General features: G+C 40.2%; 3 non-coding genes across 3 annotated transcripts; all 3 read left to right on the top strand.

The window, feature by feature from the left end:
* Positions 1 to 5164: 5164 nt before the first annotated feature.
* On the top strand, positions 5165 to 5246 carry TRNAS-AGA (transfer RNA serine (anticodon AGA)). The gene has a single exon. It is a non-coding gene; the product is annotated as a tRNA-Ser (tRNA).
* Positions 5247 to 5867: 621 nt separating this feature from the next.
* Positions 5868 to 5939, top strand: TRNAD-GUC (transfer RNA aspartic acid (anticodon GUC)). The gene has a single exon. It is a non-coding gene; the product is annotated as a tRNA-Asp (tRNA).
* Positions 5940 to 19304: 13365 nt separating this feature from the next.
* Positions 19305 to 19386, top strand: TRNAS-AGA (transfer RNA serine (anticodon AGA)). The gene has a single exon. It is a non-coding gene; the product is annotated as a tRNA-Ser (tRNA).
* The last annotated feature ends 747 nt before the right edge of the window (positions 19387 to 20133 follow it).

The raw sequence follows: 20133 nt of genomic DNA, 5'->3' as shown, positions 1-20133 counted from the left end.
ACCGTGTTAGCCAGGATGGTCTCGATCTCCTGACCTCGTGATCCGCCCGTCTCGGCCTCCCAAAGTGCTGGGATTACAGGCTTGAGCCACCGCGCCCGGCCTACACACAGTTTTAAAACGCAAACAATCGTTACCTTTATTACATGTTCCACCTTATATTTTCTGTTCTACTCCTTTGTCGTTTTGAAAATACTGGTAGTTACCTGTTAAAATTGTTTTCACGACCCTCAATTGAGTGGCGACCAACTTTGTTTATTTATTTATTTATTTTGAGATGGAGTCTAGCTCCGTTGCTCAGGCTGGAGTGCAATGGCACGATCTCGGCCCAGTGCAACCTCCACCTCTCGGGTTCAAGTGATTCTCCTGCCTGAGCCTCCCGAGTAGCTGGGATTACAGGCATGCACCACCATCCCCGGCTAATTTTTGTATTTTTAGTAGAGGCGGGGTTTCACCATATTGGCCAGGCTGGTCTCGAACTCCCGACTTCAAGTGATCCGCCCGCCTCGGCCTCCCAAAGTGCTGGGATTGCGGGCGTGAGCAACTGCGCCCGGCCCCAACATGTTTTTCTAATGCTTAAGGAAACCCGGAGATGATATTACCATGTTTTGCCCCTTAGTAAAGCATTTTATATGCCTGTGTCAGCCAGCACATAGCTGCTTATAGCCCAAGGCCAGTCTGTCACTGTGTCCTTGGCAGAAAAAAAGAATCCAACAAATCGGTAGGTTTTTATATTTAAGACATGGCACTTGCATTTTACTGTGCTGGTGTGCATTCCCAGCATTTGGATAAGGGGCCAAGGTCAAGTCTCTCAGACTGTTGGCTGACAAACATTAAACCTGGAAATCCTAACACTGAGTATATGAAAAACAATTATAGTCAAGGGAACATGATAGAGAAAGCTTCGGTCATCTTAGAGAATGCATATATTGTCATGAAGAGAACATTGGTTTAAAAAAAACAACAACAAATGTTTAAGAGAATGAAAAGACAAGGCACAGACTGGGAGAAAATATTTGCAAAATACATATCTGATAAAGGACTGATATCCAAAATATATAAGAACTCTTAAAACTCAACAATAAGGAAACAAACCGATTAAAAAAACAGCCCAAAGACCCTAACAGATGTCACCAAAGAAGATATACAGATGGCAAATAAGCATATGAAAAGATGCTGCACATCATATGTCCTCAGGAAAATGCAAATTAAAACAATGGGGTGCCACTATACACCTATCATAATGGCCAAAATCCAGGACCCTGACAATACCAAATGCTGGCAAGGATGTGGGGCAACAGGAACTTTAATTCATTGCTGGTGGGAATGCAAAACGTTAGAGCCATGTTGGAGGACAGTTTGACAATTTCTTACAAAACTAAACATGCTCTTACCATACGATCTGGTAATTGTGTTCCTTGGTATTTATGCAAAGGAATTGAAAATGTATGTCCACACGAAACATGCCCAAGAATGTTTATAGTAGCGTTGTTCATGATAGGCAAAACTTGGAAGCAGCCAAGATGTCCTTCAGTACATGAATGAATACATAAACTATGGTACATTCGGACAATGAAATATTCAGTAAGGAAAATAAAAGAGCTATCAAGCTACCAAAAAGGAAGAAGAACAGAAGACCATTAGTGCATATCGGTGAGTGAAAGAAGTCAATCTGGAAAAGGCTACATACTGTATAATTCCATCTATATAACATCCCTGAAAATGCTAATCTATGGAAACAGCAAAGATTTGTGGTTGCCAGGGGCTTAGGGGGAGGGAAAAAGGGAAGAATAAGTGATGTTCAGTGGATTTTAAGAGGGAAGAATAAGTGACGTTCAGTGGATTTTTAAGGCAGCGAAACTATTCTGTATGATATAGTGATGGTGGATACATGTTGTTATACATTTGTTAAAACCCATAGACTATACAGCACAAAAAGTGAACCGTAATATAAACTATGGTCTTTAGTTAATAATAATTTATCAACATTGGCTCATCAGTTGTAACAAATATACCACACTAATGCAAGATGTTAATAATAGAGAAACTGGGGGAGGAAGGGGGAAGGAAGGAGTATACTGAAACTCTACTTTCCACTCAATTTTTCTATAAACCTAAAACTGTTCCAAAAGTTTTCTATTAAATTTAAAATATAAGAATGTTAAATATGCTTATGGTAAGGTCTCAGAAGGAAATTAATGACATGCAGTTAGAAACTGAAGGAATGGTGATCTTGTTATAAAATGGGAGAGACTTGGCTGAATTGTATTCTACAGTTGGGTGGAAAACAGAATTTGTACATGATGAACTTGAATATTTAGCTGAGAATACTTCCAAGTAAAATGTGGAATGTGCAACCTGGTTAGTTATTGCTGCTTATGGTGAAACGCATGAGGAAAGAAATAAACTGAGGAAGGAATTATTCAGCAAAAGGAACCAGCACTCATGATTTGGAAAACTTTTAGCCATACCTTATACAAATGAGACTTTCAATACATATTGAGGACACAGAAAGATATAATTTCTGTCTTCAGCGACTTCCCTATCTCTATATTGCCCAAAGTGGCCTCCAACTCCTGACTTCAAGCAATCCTCCCACCTCAGCCTCCCTAAATGATGGGGTTACAATCCATAAGCCACTGAACCCAGTCCTCAGAAACCTTTTGTGCTTAAGAAAACACCTCAGCAAAATACAAAGCAACTAGTGATATATTTGAACTAAAGTTACTAATCAACTGTTGGCTTGTTTGTTTTACTGTAACAATGACTAGGGACTGGCCACAGCTGCCATCTTGTTTGTTTTACTGGGCTGAAAACAAAAACATGGTAGAGAGTCAGGATTTAGTTGCAGGAAACAAAAGCTAGTCCAGTTTCTTCTTTAGCCCTGAATTGGAAACAAATCAAATGTCCTTCTATACTTAAAAAGGCAAATTGTCGATTTTTCTTCAAATACAAGGAATACCAAAGAAAATAAATTTTTTTCTACAAAGAAAAAAAAAATAGCTAGGCATGGTGGTACATGCTTCTATTCCTAGCTACTCTGGAGGCTGAGGCAGAAGGATGGCTTGTGCCCAAGAGTTCAGGTTACAGTAAGCTATGATGGTGCCACTGCACTCCAGTCTGTGTGACAGAGTAAGACCCTGATTCTAAATTTTAAAAAATTTTTTAAAACAGATTTTTGATATTTCTTTGGTATTTAACTGTATTCAAAGCTGGAGTTGCAAATGATTTCAGCAAAGAAATATGTATAAAGAAATGCTTCACAAAAATATGTCCACCAAATAAAAAGGATGTGATATGCATGAACTATGAACAACAATCTATAACACAACTTATATCTGTATGGACACCTCGCTACCCCATCAAACTGCTTCATGTCTATCCCCTCAAATTATGGTCTTCCATAAAACTAGTGAATTTCTTTTAGTCTTCTTTTGACCCTGTAGGGGTGACAGAATCTTTTCTCCGCTCTGGAGTTTGGTTATCTGAGTCTGAGAAATAAAGCTGCCAGTAGACAAATTAACAGAAGCGAAGGTATACACATTTATTATGCACATATGCACAGGGGTCCCAGAAAGTGTAAGTGAGACTCAAAGAAGGGGCAGATGATTGAAGCTTAAATAGGTCTTGGAGCTACATAAAGAAATAGGGGCTTGAAGGCTCCTGGAAGGTGATGGTGAGAAGTAATGTGAGGGTGAGGGCAGGAACTACTCTGGGAACAAAGCTTGTCTTATTACACAGATAAAGTCTCTCAAGTAGCAGCCCTCAGAATAGGTGGTGAAGAATTGAAGTCTGGCTCGGCGAGATGTCCTGGGCATGGAGACCTTTAGTTTTCTCTCCTGGGATCTGAGTTAATCTTCTCTGGTTTAGTACAGATTCCAGGAGAGGGTTCATGACAATCTCTTTCCTTCTGGAGGAACTTCCTTGAGTCAAATAAGGGAAACTTCAGTGAAAGCCCTTCCCTGCCATCCCGGATTGAAAGAGGATCAGGAGGCAGTGGGGCTGCGGAAGGTCAGAGAGACTTTGGTTCTGAGGTTCTGAGGTTGTTCAAAGTACTCAGCACTTTCAAGAGCCATATTTTGGGGTATCGTTTTCTGAGCCCTAACAAGGCTCCTCAGAAAATCTCTGTCTTTTCCATCCCGCTCTTCCTTCCTTTCTTCTTTTCCTCTTCCTCCTCTTCTTTCTCCTTCATCCTCTTATTTCTACCCCCTGTCCCTCCTTGCTTTCTTCTCCCTTCTGGTCACTTTCTTCTCTCCCTCTTCCTCCTTGTCCCTCTTCCTCATTTATCTACTTAGTCGACATGGTTTCTTAGCTTGCGATTGTTTCCCTCTTTTCTTAGATTAGTATATGGTTCCAAGAAGTAGATGAAAGCCAGTTACAATAATCTGTGCACCCGAAGGGCTCAGGAAAACTCCAGGACCGGCAGCTTTAGACTTCAATACCGAAGCACAAGAGAAAAAGAAAACATATTGCGTGGGTTAGATTTTGAGAGAAGGAGCGTCTGCCTTGGCCAAAAATCAAAGTAGGATCTTTCTTTTTGATAGGTAACCCGGTTCCATGGGAACTCATGAACCATCTATAAATTTCTTTCTTAAGCCAACTGGAGCGTGGAAGCGCATTGTGAAATGCAAAATGCCGTGCAAACGCGACCGGGTAGATACTTCCTTGGGTTGGTGTGAGCCTAGAGACTTAGGGACCTCATCAGAGCAAGAAAGTGCAAGTAGGGTTTTCTGCATCATTTTCTGGCCCTCCAGTTCAGACACAAATCAGAAGTTAGTGCCTTCTTGAAAGCCATTAGCATTCATCAAGGAGCCTCAGTGCGAGGAAGTTTCAAACAAAAACGAAATGTGTCAGGCCTAGATTTAGGGTGAGGGTCTGATTCCACTTCCTTGCGGGGTCGGTTTGGGTCTAGGTGAGAGAGGTACAGTGGTCTCTAGTTTTCCGGAAACGGTACTGCTGATAGGGCAAGGACTCCTTGCGGCGGCCCCAGAGAGGCTGGTTTGCCTTATCCAACTTGCACTTCACCTCAGAGTTTCTAATGTACTCGCAGACTCCAGTTTCTTGCGCAGGAAACCATTTTTACCGTTTTTTGTTCATTTGGCCCTTCCTTGTTAGTTAGCTGATGTAATTTCTGTTTAAAGACTTGAAGGGAAGCTCTTGTATTCATGTAGTCGTGGCCGAGTGGTTAAGGCGATGGACTAGAAATCCATTGGGATCTTCCCGCGCAGGTTCGAATCCTGCCGACTACGGGATGTTTTACTGAGGACAATGCAGCGAGGAACATTTGCTTTCAGTTTCGGAGTGAAAGAACTCCTAATAAAGCTACTGCGAGCCTCTTAACGCCGTCTGAAGTTTTGCCGACTATGGAATGTTTTACTCAGAACAGTTCAGCGAGGAAATACGATGTCATATTTGCTTTGAGTCTGGGCGAGGAAACTCGTGATAAAGCTTCTGCGTGCCACTTAACGCATCCTGAACTTTAAAAATACATCTGCAGATTCTTAATCTATTTTACCTCAGCGGAGTGCAGGTACTGGTCCCACCTCCGCTTTTCCTGTCTTTGAAACCAACGGACGCACCTTTCAAAATTTGCAACTCCTATGTTCGCTAGAGCTCAAACCATGGTTGAACATAGACGGAAACCAGTGCGCCACAAAGGAGGCTAGCGAGAGTTCTTTTTTAAAAGGGCCTCACAAAGCGTCCGAGGAATGAAGGAGGAACTGGAGAGGACTCGCAGTTGGGCGCAGACATGTTCGCTGAATTGCCTTGCGTATACTTGGTAGGGGGAAGTGTGACTACAGAGCAAAGAAATAAGAGAGAATAGTGAGTAACTTCACATGGATTTCCTAAGAACATTTTTTCACGTCAGTTCCTCGTTAGTATAGTGGTGAGTATCCCCGCCTGTCACGCGGGAGACCGGGGTTCGATTCCCCGACGGGGAGGAGGCTTAAACTTTTACAAAAGCACACTTCTGGTAAACACAGTCTCTAGTCTTCTGGGTAAATGTTGGGTTCCCTCTGTCTTTATCAGAGTTCCTTCAAACCAACGAAATACTGATCGCAAGAACCTTAAGCTGTAGAAGTCATAAAGTTCTGTAATAGCAAGAAAATCTCCACTCTCCACTGTAATCTCCACCACAGTGGAGAAACCGGGTAGATGCCATCTTAACTGAGTGATTAAATCAGTATTGAGACGAATCTACATTCTGTACCTCTTTTATAGGATGTGCTCATGAGAGCACAACATCACTTTTGTGGTGGTATTGTCAAAAATATGTAATCTGAATCAGAAAACATCAGACAAACCCAGACTGAGGGAGATTTTCACAAAATAACTGACTTGTACGCCTCAAAAACTGCAATTACTTTTGCATCAACCTAGTAACAGGCAAGCGGGGAGGAAAAATAAATAAATAAATAAAGTTACTGAACACAAAGAAAGGCTGACTAAATAGTCCACATTATAGAAGATCTTAAAGATATGATAGCAACATATGATCTGGAATTTTTTTCTTGCTAGTAAAGGACATTATTGAAATAATTGGTGAAATCTGAATAAAGTCGATAGATTTTATGACATTATTTTATGAATGTTAATTCCTGATTGTATTAATTGTTCTATGGTTATAGAACAAAATGTCTTTGTTTTAAGAAAATTCACACCTATTTACAAAATACATATTTAAGGGTAAGGGGAGGTATGTGTCTTCAAACTGACTGTCAAATAGTTAAGAAATATACATGTTTGTATATATATGAGAGAGAGAAGGAAAAGAAAATATAGGAATATGCTTAATGTGCTAACATTGAGGCGATTGGGGTGAAGGGTGCTCAGGAATCCTCTGTATCATTCATGTACTGTGTCTGTCAGTCTAAAATAATTTCAGAATGGAAAGTTAAAAGAAGAGAAACCTAACAAAACTATAAATTAAAATACACTAATTAAGATTTAAAAGGTCAAATATACAATTTTGAACAATGCATATGACAGAGTGATGACTATATTAATGAATAGGAATTTAGAACTGATGAAGGAGTGGGATTCAAAATGTTATGAGTGAACAAGGAAATTCATAACATGTGACAAAAGCTAAATAAAGAGTGAATGACTAAAACGACATTGTTTTGTAATTATTACATTTTGGAATATGAAAACAGTACTAAAATTCAAAACAGCAACAACAATATAAGATGGAAAGGTATGGCCAAATCCAAATCATTCTAAGCTCCCTTATAATAAGGTAGGAATTAGAAGTGTACCCAGTATATACCCTCGACCAATGCTGAATGGATGAATATGAAAAGCAGTATTTTTGTGAGCCATAGTCAAAGCCAACAGCATTGCTTCTTTAATGAAGGAATACTCTTCCAGCATATAACAGTCTATCTGATTTTGTTTTAAAAATAATTATTGGCCGGGCGCAGTGGCTCATGCCTGTAATCCAAGCACTTTGGGAGGCTGAGGCGGGTGGATCACCTGAGGTCAGGAGTTTGAGACCAGCCTGGCCAACCTGGTGAAACTCCGTCTCTACTAAAAATACAAAAATTAACTGGGCGTGGTGGTAGGCACCTGTAATCCCAGCTACTTGGAGGCTGAGACAGGAGAATCACTTGAACCCGGGAGGCGGAGGTTGCAGTGAGCCGAGATCGCAGCATTGCACTCCAGCCTGGGTGAAAGAGTGAGACGCTGTCTCAAAAAAAAAAAAAAAAAAAAAGAACAATAATTATTAACATTTTGTCATGAAATTTTGGCCATCAAATTTAAAAGTTAATATCATTGTGCAGCACTTTCAGCCAATAGATTCTTTTTTTTATTAACACTATTGCACAGTAGAGTGATTGATGCCCTATCCTTTTCACCTAACATTGAATCTCATTTGTCTCTGTTACTGCCTCTTTAATCTATTACTTATTTTTTAATCTAGAAGAAAAATGATTCATTGTTGATGAGATCTATAAAGCAACTAGTTTTTTTTGTTTGTTTCTGGGTTTTTTTTTTTTTCTTTGAGACAAAGTCTCGCTCTGTCGCCCAGGCTGCTGTCACCCAGGCTGGAGAGCAATGGCGCAATCTTGGTTCACCACAACTCCGCCTACCAGATTCAAGTCATTCTCCTGGCTCAGCCTCCCGAGTGGCTGGGATTACAGGCGCGTCTTTTGAGTAGACACAGGGTTTCACCATGTTGACCAGGCTGGTCTTGAAGTCCTGACCTCGTGATCCACCCGCCTCGGCCTCCCAAAGTGCTGGGATTGCAGGTGTGGGCCACCACGCCCAACTTAAAGCAACTGTTTGAAAGCACTGATGAGCTGTCAACCCAGGCAAGGCTTGAGAAACTACAATCCTTGAAAGAAGGGAAGCACATGATATGAGTTTGCACATTCGAAAGTGCTTTCCTCCCAAAGGTGTGTTCTGTATTGCACCATTGTGGAATGGATCTCATGTGGAAAGACGCAGTTGTACTGCATTAAGGAGACACTGGTCCGAGTTTGGGGCTACCAAAGTGCATAGAACTTGATGGTCAAAATTCAAGTGATGAGGGAACCACAGAGAAAGATCTCAAATTTGTATTATAAATTCTCTTTATATTACTGGCTAATTCCTAAATTGTACCTACACAGGAAGATGTTCCAATACAGGAAAGAGCAACTGTAGGGCTAATGATCTATAGAGATCCAGCAGCTGCATGGTTCTAGGGAGACAGAGGTTGATGTTCATGCTTCTCCCAGTTGGAGCCCCATTGGTAAAATGGCTGTTGTTTTGCGACTTCAGAAATACTAACCCTTAGCGCTAAGTGATAAACCTTTAAAGTAAGGACCACATGAAAGGAGTAAGGCTATGCCTTCACAGCAAGGAAAAACTAAACTAGACAAATTGTAACAAAGCTTCAGTCTTTGTTGTATTCCAGAAAAACTACCAGAAGACTCTGAAAGTTTGGAAATAAAGCAGTTTGTGTCCTACACTCTACAGGTCAGAGAAGAAAACACAATAGAAATTTTAAAATATTTTAAGCTGAAAGATAATGAAAATAAGACGTATCATAATTTGTCTCTATAAGCATCTAAAGCTGTTTATAGAGAACAACTTTTACTTTTAACTACATGTATTACAACAATAGAAAGGTTGAAAATCAGTGATCTAACTCAAGAGACTATAAAAAGCCAGCAATTTAAATGCAAAAGTACAAGGAGCTATTAAAATAAGTGCAGAAATCAATAAAATGGAAAGCAAACATACATCACAGAAAATCAACAAAGTAAAAGTTTGGTTCTTTGAAAAGATTGATAAGACTGATTTTAAAAAGAGGGTAAGATAACACGTGAATACTAGCATTGGGAATGAAACAGATTATATGTATGTGTATACACATACACACACACACACACACACATATATATATCCTAAAGATATTTTAAAAACAAGAAAGAGGTATTATAAATGTATTTATGTCAATATACGTGAAACATTTGATGAAATAGATACATTCCTTGAAAAACACAATATGGCCGGGTGCAGTGGATCACGCCTATAATCCCAGCACTTCAGGAGGCCAAGGCAGGTGGATCACCTGAGGTCAGGAGTTTGAGACCAGCCTGGCCAATATGGTGAAACCCACTCTCTACTAAAAATACAAAAATTAGCTGGGTGTGGTGGCACATGCCTGTAATCCCAGCTACTTGGGAGGCTGAGGCACAAGAATTGCTTGAACCTAGGAGGTGGGGGTTGCAGTGAGCCAAGATTGTGCCACTTCACTCCAGCCTGTGCCACACAGTGAGACTCCAGCTCAAAAGAAAAAAGAAAAAAAGACAAACAATATGCCACAACTGACACAAAAAGCAATAGGAAATCTTTATTGTCCTATACTTATTGGAAAAATTAAATCCATAATTTAAAGAGCCACCCATATATACCTCCAGGTGTAGGTAGATTCACTTGTGAATTCCCACATACAAATAAGAGATAAATAATATCAGTCTTTCAGAAAGCCATTCAGAGAACTGAAAAAGAGAAAACATTGTTCAGCTAATTTAACTACACAGACATAATTCTGAAACCAAAACTCAAAAAGAGAGTACAAGAACAGAATATTACATGCCAATATTTCTTTTAAACATAGACTCAACTTTTAACCAAAATATCAGCAAAGTAAATAAAGCATATTATTTTAAAAGTCAAAACATTATGTTCAAATGAGATTTACTCTAGAAATGGAAATTTGGTTTAACCTTTTAAAATGTAATTTACCACATTAATAGAATAAATATAAAAACCAAATTTTCATCTAAGTAGACATAGAATAAGCGTTTGATGAAATTCAATAATTCATGATTTAAAACTCTCAAATGAGAATAAAGGGGCATTTCATTAGTCTAATAAAGCTGAACTACAAAACACCTACAATGAACCTGAGTTTGGGAACATGACAAGAATGCCCACGATTATCACTTCTATTCAATACTATGGTGGCAATAGTAGCTACTGCAGTAAAATAAGAAAAATAAATGATTGATATTGGGAAATAAATACAGCCTTCATTATTTGAAGATAACTTGATTATGAGTGTACAAAACTGAGAAGAATCTAAAAAATGATTGGAATTTGTAAGTAAGTTTAGCATGGTACTGACTTCATGGTCAATATATAAAATATCAAATATACTCCCATATACTAGCAACAAACAAACGAAAAATGAAATTTTAAAAGGTCAATTTTTGAGGATGAATGCGGTAGCTCCGACCTGTAATCCCAGCACTTTGGGAGGTGGAGGCAGGAAAGTCTCTTGAGCCCAGGAGTTTGAGACTAGACAATATAGTGAGAGCCTATCTCTACAAAAACATTGTTTAAAAAAATTAGCCAGGCGTGGTGCACACTTGTGGTCTCAGCTACTTGGGAGGCTGAGGTAAGACGATCGCTTGAACCTGGAAGGTCAAGGGTGCAGTACACCATGATCATGCCACTACACTCCAGCGTGGGTGACAAAATGAGACACTGTTTCACTAAACAGTAACAAAGATTCCATTTACAACAGCATTAATAAATGTAAAAAAGGTGTGCAAAAAACTATAATAAAAACTAAAAAACATTACTGGGATAAATTAAAGAAGACCTAAATAAGTGAAGTGATATATCAGGTTTACATTTTGGAAAATTTGATATTGTTAGGATATTAATTTTCCCTAAATTGATCAATATATTCAATGAAATCCCAATCAAAATCCCAGCATGTATTTGTGGAAATTAACTATATTTTTGTAAATGCAAAGGAATTTGAAAAATCATGTCTATATTGTAGAAGATTAGCTAAGCTTGAAAATTTATGCTGCCAATTTACAAAATAGGTTATAGGTCAATTCAGTCAAGTAAGAATGATCTTTATAATCAGTCAAGTAAGAATGACCTTGACTCCTATGTCACATTATAAACAAAATTATTTTATTATATAATAGACATCAATGTGATAAAAAAAAGATACAATTTCTAGAATAAAACACAGTAGAATGTCTTCATGAACTTGGGCTAGGCAAAGATTTCTCAAACAGTACATAAGGAACATAAATCATAAAATAAGATGTGTTGGGCTTATTTTAAATAAGGGATGTATTGGCTGCAAAAGACAGCATTAAAAGAGTGAAAACACAGCCAAGAAATGGAGAAGGCATTTGCAATATCTGTATCTATATCTATATTTATATCTATATCTGAAGCCATCAAATTATTAATATCTAGATTGATATCCTATATCGCCGAGGCTGGTCTCTAACTCCTGGGCTCAAGTGATCCACCCACCTCAGCCTCCCAAACTGCTGGGATTACAAGCAGGAACCACTGCACCAGACCCAATCTGGTTGGTTTGTTTGTTTTTGAGACAGAGTCTCACCCTGTCGCCAGAGCTGGAGTGCAATGGTGTGATCTCGGCTCACTGCAACCTCCACCTCCCAGGTTCAAGCAATTCTCCTGCCTCAGCCTCTGGAGTAGCTGGGATTACAGGCGTATACCACCACACCCGGCTAATTTTTGTATTTTTAGTAGAGACGGGGTTTCACCATCTTGGCCAGGCTGGTCTCGAACTCCTGACCTCAAATGATCTCCCTACCTCGGCCTCCCAAAGTGCTGGGATTACAGGCGTGTGCCATATTCCAATCACTGTCCACAACTCTTTCACTTTTTTTTTTTTTTTTTTTTTTGTTGAGACGGAGTCTCACTCTGTCGCCAGGCTAGAGTGCAGTGGTGTGATCTCAGCTCACTGCAACCTCTGCCTCCCGGGTTCAAGCTGTTCTTGTACCTCAGCCTCCCAAGTAGCTGGGACTACAGGCACACGCCAGCACGCCCACCTAATTTTTGTATTTTTAGGAGAGACCATGCTGGCCAGGATGGTCTCAATCTCTTGATCTCCTGATCTGCCTGCCTCGGCCTCACAAAGTGCAGGGATTACAGGCATGAGCCACCGTCCCCGGCCGCACCCAGCTAATATTTTGTATTTTCAGTAGAGACAGGGTTTCACCATGTTGACCAGGCTGGTCTCGAACTTCTGACCTCAGGTGATCCGCTCGCCNTTTTTTGTTGAGACGGAGTCTCACTCTGTCGCCAGGCTAGAGTGCAGTGGTGTGATCTCAGCTCACTGCAACCTCTGCCTCCCGGGTTCAAGCTGTTCTTGTACCTCAGCCTCCCAAGTAGCTGGGACTACAGGCACACGCCAGCACGCCCACCTAATTTTGTATTTTAGGAGAGACCATGCTGGCCAGGATGGTCTCAATCTCTTGATCTCCTGATCTGCCTGCCTCGGCCTCACAAAGTGCAGGGATTACAGGCATGAGCCACCGTCCCCGGCCGCACCCAGCTAATATTTTGTATTTTCAGTAGAGACAGGGTTTCACCATGTTGACCAGGCTGGTCTCGAACTTCTGACCTCAGGTGATCCGCTCGCCTTGGCCTCCCAAAGTGCTGAGATTACAGGCATGAGCCACCGCGCCCAGCCCAACTTTTAATTTTTAATTTTCACTTGTTTGTTTTTAATATACAGATACATTTGAATTTTGTATCTTGACCATGAAACCAGCTACCATGCTAATTCTTTTATTAATTCCAACTTTCAGATTTTTCATTTTACTTTAGCCTCAAGAAAACCCTTTATTGGCTGGGCACGGTGGATCATGCCTGTAATCCCAGCACCTTGGGAGGCTGAGGTGGGTGGATTACCTGAGGTGAGGAGTTCAAGACCAGCCTGGACAACATAGTGAAACCCCGTCTCTACTAAAAATACAAAAATTAGCTGGGTGTGGTGGCGGGCCCCTGTAATCCCAGTTACTCAGGAGGGTGAGGCAGAAGTAATCCCTTGAAACCGGGAGGCAGCGGCTGCAGTAAGCCGAGACCATGCCACTGCACTCCAGCCTGGATGACAGAGCAAGACCCTGTCTCAAACAAACAGACAAACAAAACCTTTATTATGTCTTGTAATACACATCTGTTAATGACATATTGTCTCAACTTTTGTTTGACTTAAATTATCTTTATTTTTCACCAGTCAGATCGGATTAGGGCACCTTAATGGTCTCATTCAAACTCAATCACTTATTTAAAGGTTCCATCTCCACATCCGGCCATATTCTGAGGTACTGGAGGTTAGGACTTCAACAGGTAAATTTTGAGGGGACACAATTCAGCCTATAACACCTTCAGACAAAACAGGCAAACACTATGCAAAAATGGCTTCATTGCTGAAATCTTAAAACGTTAAGGAAGATCTAATATACACATACTCTTTCAGAAAATAGAAAAAATGAAAACTCTTCACAATTCATTTTATAGGGCCAGCATAATCTTCATACTAAAACCTGACAAGGAATTACTAAAGAAGAAATTACGGCCGGGCGTGGTGGCTCAAGCCTGTAATCCCAGCACTTTGGGAGGCCGAGATGGGTGGATCACGAGGTCAGGAGATTGAGACCATCCTGGCTAACACGGTGAAACCCCGTCTCTACTAAAAAATACTAAAAAACTAGCCGGGCGAGGTGGCGGGCGCCTGTAGTCCCAGCTACTCGGGAGGCTGAGGCAGGAGAATGGCGTAAACCCGGGAGGCGGAGCTTGCAGTGAGCTGAGATCTGGCCACTTCACTCCAGCCTGGGCGACAGAGCAAGACTCCGTCTCAAAAAAAAAAAGAAATTACAAGTCAATCTTTGTGTTAAACATTCTAGATATAAAACCACTAAACACAGTAAGAGCAATCAGACCCAGTAATATGCAGAAAGAACAGTCAAATGTTAAGCTGTAATGTGTGTTTCAGTAACATGAATTATTTTAATATAAAAAAAATCACTTTAAATTTACCACAAAGTGAAAAAAAAAACAAATAATCTTATCAGTAGATGCAGTAAAAGTATTTGACAAAATTCAACACTACATTGGTTTAAAAAAAAGGGCAGTCTATGTATGGAAAGGAAATTTCTTAATCCCAGAATGCATATATACAAAATCCTACAATTTAATATCCTAATTTGCAGGGTACAAAAACCAATATTCACATATATGTTGTATTCATATATACTTTGAAAAAATAGACAATACATTTTTAAAATGTGATTTACAATATCAAGAACACTATCAATATCCTAATAATAAATACAATAATAAATATAATAAAAATATGTAACAGTGGTACATTAATAGCTACAAATCACTGTGCACAGAATTTTTAAAATATCAAAATAAATGAAGGGATATAACATATTCATTGATTGAAAGGCTCAGATTCAATGTAATCAAAATAAAATATTGAAACAGGACTTTTGGTAGAATTGACAAGTTGTTTCTAAAATGCATGTGCAACTGGAAAGGACCTAGAATCACCAAGGAAATCTTGCAGAGGAAGAGCAAATCTGAAGACTTTCACTACCACATAATGAGATTTCTCTTATTTTAAAGATACACTGATTAAAAAAGTGTTACTGACATAAAGATAGAGACAAATGAAACAAAATGAATCTACCTTTGTAAAACCATATAAAATGCAATTCAATCAGGGAAAGAGATAGATTTTTCCAAAGGTGGTGCTGAATCAAGTGGATATACAAAGGAAGACAATGTGGGCACTGACGTCTTCCTTAAATTATTCCCTAAAAATATTCAAGATGAATTAAAGATCCAAATGTTCAAGTTAAAACAATAAAATTATAAAGGAAAACAATGAACTATCTTCATGAACTTTGGGTTGGCAAATACTTCCTGTTTAATAAGCACCAAAAGCAATAACTATAAAAGAAACAGATTGATAAATTGACCTTCTTTTAGACTTCAGAACTTCAGTCATCCAAAGACATCATCAACAATGTGAAAAGGCAAAGCACAGAGTAGAAGAAGATATTTGTAATACATATTTATGACAAAGGATCCATGTCTGGTCTGATGGTTAATACTGAGTGTCAATTCGACTGGATTGAAGGATGCAATATTGATCCTGGGTGTGTCTGTAAGGGTGTTGCCAAAGGAGATTAACATTTGAGTCAGTGGGCTGGGGAAGGCAGACCCACCCTTAATTGGGTGGGCACCATCTAATTAGCCACCAGCGAATATAAAGCAGGCGGAAAAACTTGAAGGGACAAGATGGGCCTAGCCTCTCAGCCCACATCATTCTCCCGTGCTGGATGCTTCCTGCCCTGGAACATGTGAAAATGGACTAATATACTGGTCTATTACACTGGGTCCTCTTTCAAGGGCAGTGAAAGTTCCCCCTCAGTGCAATACTGACATTATTTTTAATCCTCTGGGAAGGCCCTCTATTTTGGCAGAACAATTCAGCTTCAACATCTGTACAGGGTGTAGTAGATTGGCAGTAACCATTCATTTCCATCTCCTTCAAGTGAGCCTTCCTGAACTAGAGGTTAGAAAGAACATTTCCCCAACTCTTGCAGTTAGGGTTCTGGGTGTGATTTACGCTTTGCCTCAGGATTTTCAAATATGGAAATAAGGAGACTTCTGTTTCTGTTATTCTGTGCGCACAAGCATTGTCATGGACTCATTGGGGTTTTCTGCAGAGGAATGCAACATAAAGAGCATCACTTTGTTCGTTCACATCTGGGAGGCATGCTGTGCTCTGCAACATGTGATTCTCAAAGTATGGTTCCCAGACCAACAGCAACAGAATTTGGCAATTTGTTTAGAAATGTAAATTGCTTTCTGATTGCTCTGTGTTTTCTTTGAGCCTGTATTTGTCTATTTGGCATCCATTGATCCATTCGGCATCATTGATCAGAGGGGTCAAACTATAGCCAAAGTTATTTACATCTCCCGCTATCCAGAGCCCATACTTTGAATGACCTCCTTTACCTAACTCTCACACACTAAGCCAATATTTCCCCTGGGGTAAATCAACCAAGGGCCAAATATCAGACAACCAGGGACAGCCTCTATATCCAAACCTGCCAGAATTATTCAAACTAGCCAATTCTAAACTGTTTACCCTGATCCGCCCTGCTTTTCCCATGGAAACCCCAATAAAGACTTTAATTTATGCCTTCCTTTTCACTCCTTTCAGCCTCCTGGGTGACACTGGTACTTCTCAATGTGGCCCTGCATGGTGTGCTGCGCTTCTCACTTCTAGGGAAACTGTGAATAACATTATAATTTTCTTTGAATGGCATTGACCTTTCTGTGTCTTCACTCCATCATCTTTATAAATTAAGGCCTGGGCATGAATCACTGACAGACTTGCCTGAAATGAACAATTCTAGTGGAAGCATCTTGATTTTCTACTTTCTTGATTGTGGGAACAACAGCCTCGATGGAGACTATTTCCTTGAGGTTATTTTGGGAACAATTCCTGCAGAATCAAATTAGAATTCATACCTTCCTCCATCCTCTCTTCTAACATTTTGTAAGCCTCTATATTCTTTATTAATCCCCTTTTATTTAAAATAGCTTGAGAGGTTTTGATTCTTAGGCACATTTTTTTTTTTAATTTAATTTGGCCAGGCACCATGGCTCATGCTTATAATCTCAGCACTTAGGGAGGCTGAGGCAGATGGATCACCTGAGGTCAGGAATTTGAGACCAGCCTGGCCAATATGGCGAAACCTCGTCTCTACTAAAAATACAAAAATTAGCTGGGCCTGGTGGCGTGTGCCTGTAATCCCAGTTACTTGTAGGGCTGAGGCAGAAGAATCCTTTGAAGCTAGGAGGCGGAGACCGCGCCATTGCACTCTAGCCTGGGCAACAGAGTGAGACTCCATCTCAAAAATAAATAAATAAATAAATAAATAAATTTAATTAATTTTTTTTGTAGAGACGGGGGTCTTGCTTCGTTGCCCAGGCTGTTGCCCAGGTTGGTCTTGGACGCCTGGCCTCAGGTGATCCTCCCACCTTGGCCTGCCAAAGTGCTGGGATTACATACGTAAGCCACCACACCTTGCCTAAGTAAATTTTTAATTGACCTATAACACAATGTTGATGCAGAAAAGTATATAAACCATAATTACACAGCTCAAGAAATTTTCACAAAGTGAACACGCCTATGAACCCAGAACTCAGACTGAAAAATAGAACCATTCCTACGATCTGCAACAAGTCTCTTCATGGCCTTTCTCTGTGTAACCACCTTCAACAATCACCTTCCTGATTTCTAACACCACAGCTTTGTTTAGCTTGTTTTGAGCTACAGTGTATATAAACAAAAGCATGTATGCCTTTGTGTATGGCATCATTTCAATATTATGTTTATGAAATCCTTCCAATTTGTGTGTAATTGAAAATTCTTTATTCTTATTGCTCTACTGTTCCTTTGTATGAAAAACAACTATTTATCTTTTCTATTGTTGATGGACTTTGGACTGTTTTCAGTTTGGAACTAATAGGTCTAGAATAGTTTTGTTTCCTACAAGTGAACCCTGATTCATTTGTTTTACATGAATCTATTCTGTCATGCTTTGGTCTACACATACAAATGAGGAAAAAAAAAAAGATTGAAGCCATCACAAGTCTCTGTTCATTGTATTCTAAGCAAAACAAGAATTGATTCAATAAATTCAGTTCATATTAATATCAATCACAGCAAGTTTCCTTTTGTGCTGATTTAAGCATGAAAAGTCTGTTATTTCTTTAGTACTTAACTCTCTTCAAACTAGAGTTCTAAAGGAATCTAATTAAAATGTTATATGCCTGTTAAAATGTGTAGACCAAATAAAAGGGACATGATATGACTGTGGAAACACCTTCTATCACAACTTACATTTTCCTTTAAATTTGTATTTAGTCATTTCATAACTTGACACGATTTTTAAAGGTTTATGTGACTGATACTCATTTTAACAAGAAAGTTTAAATAACAGACTCCTCAGTTAAATATGGAATCTGGTTCTCTTACTCCAAACTCAGCTTAATACTCCCCTCAGAGCAGACTCCCTTTCGTTAAACCATGGGATTTCTTATAGTTGATTTTATTAATATTTCCATAGCAAAGCAATATTTCTTCACTCCCCCTTACCCTGCCTTCACTCTTCTCTTCACCCCTCTCCTCTTCTCCGTTCAGATGTCACAATTGACCCCTCTGTCATCGTTCTCTTCTCCTCCTCTGCCCACTCTCCCTTTTCTCCTCTTCCTCTACCTCTGTTTCTTCTTTAGAAAATTAGATTAAGACTCTCTAAGCGGCGTAGACAAAATCACTGTCAGGTCTTAGGAAAACACTGTTATTGAGATATTAAGGTCAAAATGTACAAGGGAGAAAAAGAAAATCTGCTGAATTGACTAAATTTAGAGCAACGGGGGAAGCCCCTTTGTCCGCCAAAACTCAAACCAGATTCTGAGCCTAAAAGACTTAACAATGTCACAACGAAGTGACACAGAGGAGACTTTTCTACATAATTTTTCGCTCCCTCCACCTAAGACACAAATCAGCGGAAGCGATTCCGTGCCTGGAATTCCCCTACGAACACCATAATTCACCGAGGAGCTTTGGGCTCCGGGAAGTCCGAACATCCCGGATTAGAGGAGAGTTGGCCATGACTCCCCGTCGGTACCGGCTAGGTTTGGTACCAGCTAGGTTTGGTACCAGCTATGGCGAGCACAGAAGCCTGGCGGGTCCTGGGGCAGGCAGGCGCTCGCCGGATGTTATTCGACTGACTGGATATTTGCTGGAAACGTTAATGCTTATGCGATGAGGACTCTCTAATTGCAGTGCTCTCAATTACCAAAGATCTTCTGACTTCCTTTCCTAGAATTCTCATTTCACCTTAGCATTTCCAAAGAAACTCACCAAAGACAAATGTTTGCACACATCACCTGACACGTGATTTCACCAATATATCCAAGTCAGAGGTTTCACAGCTGTAGTCGTGGCCGAGTGGTTAAGGCGATGGACTAGAAATCCATTGGGGTCTCCCCGCGCAGGTTCGAATCCTGCCGACTACGGAATGCTTTTTTTGCTCCAAGTGAGCTAACTTAATCAACCCATCGGTTTGACAGTGTGAAATTACCTAACAAGGAAATCCTTACCACCCATTTCCTACCACAAGGGTGCAAACTTCTTGACTGTCCTGATGCCTCGCTCATTCAAACCTCTACCGCCACTGGGTTCCCATCGTGCCGGGGATCCCGACATGAATTCTTATTTGTCTAAAAGTAAGCAATATTTTCTATAAGCAAAACGCAGGTCTTGGCGATGCTGCCTCACTTCCTGTCTTCGAACCCCGTGCCTCGAATTTTCCTCATGGAATTGCGCCAGTGAAGAAAACAAAAAAAGGTATCTCTTATCTTTGTGTTCACAAATATGCCTCACTTGGAAAAGTAGGGCTGGGCGCAGTGGCTTACGCCTGTAATCCCAGCACTTTGGGAGGTCGAGGCGGGCGGATCGCTTAAGGCCAGTTCAAGGCCAGCCTGGCCAACATGGCGAAACCCCGTCTCCACTAAAAATACAAAACTTAGCCAGGCATGGTGGCGCGCGCCTGTAATCCCAGCTACTAGGGAGACTAAGGCAGGAGAATCACTTGAACCCGGGAGGTGGAGGTTACAGTGAGCCAAGGTCGCACCACTGCACTCCAGCCTGGACAACATAGAGACTCTGTCATAGACATAACGTAGAGACAACATTGAAACTCTGTCTCAAAAAGGAAAAAAAAAAAAAAAAAAAAAAGGTAGGGTACCCCCCCCAATTTTAAT

The sequence above is a fragment of the Rhinopithecus bieti genome, unplaced genomic scaffold (assembly GCF_001698545.2).
Source record: "Rhinopithecus bieti isolate Rb0 unplaced genomic scaffold, ASM169854v2 scaffold_51227, whole genome shotgun sequence".
In the NCBI taxonomy this organism is placed as follows: domain Eukaryota; kingdom Metazoa; phylum Chordata; class Mammalia; order Primates; family Cercopithecidae; genus Rhinopithecus; species Rhinopithecus bieti.
The sequence above is the reverse complement of the archived record's forward strand: the minus strand, read 5'-3'. Positions and strand labels throughout refer to the sequence as shown.